Source organism: Marmota marmota, unplaced genomic scaffold (assembly GCF_001458135.2).
Source record: "Marmota marmota marmota unplaced genomic scaffold, marMar, whole genome shotgun sequence".
NCBI classification, from domain to species: Eukaryota; Metazoa; Chordata; class Mammalia; order Rodentia; family Sciuridae; genus Marmota; species Marmota marmota.
Window position 1 is genome coordinate 21,164,988 of NW_026000174.1, and position 2,443 is coordinate 21,167,430.

A 2,443-nucleotide genomic window follows, 5' to 3' on the forward strand; every position below is an offset into this window, starting at 1 on the left:
TTACAAGTAGAAAGCCTGCACTACAGAACATCTTCAGCAAAATATTACATGAAGAGGAAATGAAAAACAATGATGAAAATCAGCAGAGGGAGGTATTACACTAAAGGAAATTTTATTCAGAGGAGGAACCAAGTCATGTTAAATACCAAAAATAAACAAAAATGGCTGGGAATACAAATCATGTCTCAATAATAACCCTGAATGTTAATGGCCTAAACTCATCAATCAAAAGACATAGACAAGCAGATTGGATTTAAAAAAAAAAAAGACCCAACAATATGCTGCCTCCAAGAGACTCATCTCATAAAAAAAAGACATCTACAGACTGAAGGTGAAGGGTTGGGAAAAATCATACCACTCACATGGACTGCAGAAGCAAGCAGGGATTTGCTCACATCAAATAAAGTAGACTTCAAGCTAAAGTCAATCAAAAAGGATAAAGAAGGACACTACATACTGCTTAAGGGAACCATACACCAACAAGATTTAACAATTATAAGTATATATACCCCAAACAATGGAGCGTCTGTGTTCATCAAACAAACTCTTCTCAAGTTAAAGAGCCAAATAGACCACAATACAATAATTTTGGGTGACTTTAACACACCTCTTTCATCACTAGATAGATCTTCCAAACAAAAGCTGAAGAAAGAAATTATAGAACTCAATACAATCAATAACTTAGACTTAACTGACATATATAGAATATTTCATCCTTCAACGAGAGAATACACTTTCTTTTCAGCAGCACATGAATCCTTCTCTAAAATAGACCATATATTATGCCACAAAGCAACTCTTAGCAAATATAAAAAGGTAGAGATATTACCCTGCATTCTATCAGATCATGATGGAATTAAATTAGAAATCAATGATGAAATAAGAAATAAAATCCACTCCAATACCCGGAAACTAAATAATATGCTACTGAATGGACAATGGGCTGCAGAAGACATCAAGGAGGAGATTTTAAAAATTTAAGAGGTGAATAAGAACACAGATACAACATTGAAATCTCAGGGACACTATGAAAGCAGTTCTAAGAGGAAAGTTCATTACACGGAGTTCATTCTTTAAAAGAAGAAAAAGTCAACAAATAAATGACTTAACATTACATCTCAAAGCCTTAGAAACAGAAGAATAAATCAACACCAAAAGCAGTATAACACAGGAAATAATTAAAATCAGAGCCAAAAATCAATGAAATTGAATACAAAGAAACAATTGGAAAAATTGACAGAACAAAAATGTTTGTTCTTTGAAAAAGTAAATAAAATTGACAAACCCTTAATGAAGAGAAGGAGAGAGAAAACTCAAATTACTAACATACAGGATGAAAAAGGAAATATCATGACAGACACTACAGAAATACAGAAGATAATTAGAAATTATTTTGAAAATTTGTACTCCAATAAAATAGAAAATATCAAAGGCATTGAAAATTTCTAGAGTCATATAATTTGCCCAAATTGAATCAGGATGATATACACAATTTAAACAGATCAATTTCAAGTGATGAAATAGAAGATGCCATCAAAAGTCTACCAACCAAGAAAAGCCCAGGACCTGATGGATACACAGGCGAGGTCTTCTACAAGACATTTAAGGAAGAACTAATACCAATACTCTTCAATTTATTTCAGGAAATAGAAAAAGAGGCAGCACTTCCGAACTCATTCTATGAGGCCAATATCACCCTGATTCCAAAACCGACACATCAAAGGAAGAAAACTTCAGACCAATATCTCTAATGAGCATAGATGCAAAAGTTCTCAATAAAATTCTGGCAAATCGAGCCTGTCTGCAGAGCGACGTCTCCTGACGTCACCACCAGTCTCCCTTGAACAGCAACCGGGGGGAGTTTTTCAAAATGGGAGTGCAGAGGCACCGCCCAAAGCCTCGGATGGTGTCGAGGAATTCCTTCGGTGGCTTTAGCGTCATTGCCAGGAGCAGCGGCCTAGAAGGCAGAGCCTGAAGGGCACCACGACCGGCTGGCTGCCTGGAGCTCCACCTCGAAGGGACTGTGAAAAGGGACCTGACCCGGGGAGTGCCTGCCCGGGCCTGAGAATATGGCGACTTGCATCGGCAAGAAGATCGAGGATTTTAAAGTCGGAAATCTGCTCGGTAAGCATGAGAAGAAGATTAACATTAAATAGGGATGAGAGATGGGAGGGAAAGGGAAAGAGAAGGGAAATTGCATGGAAATGGAAGGAGACCCTCAGAGTTATACAAAAGTAGATATAAGAGGAAGTGAGGGGAAAGGGGAAAATAATACAAGGGGGACAAATGAATGTCAGTAGAGGGGGCAGAGAGAGAAGAGGCGAGGGGAGGGGAGGGGACGGGGGATAGTAGAGGATAGGAAAGGCAGCAGAACACAACAGACACTAGTATGGCAATATGTAAATCAATGGATGTGTAACTGATGTGATTCTGCAATCTGTAT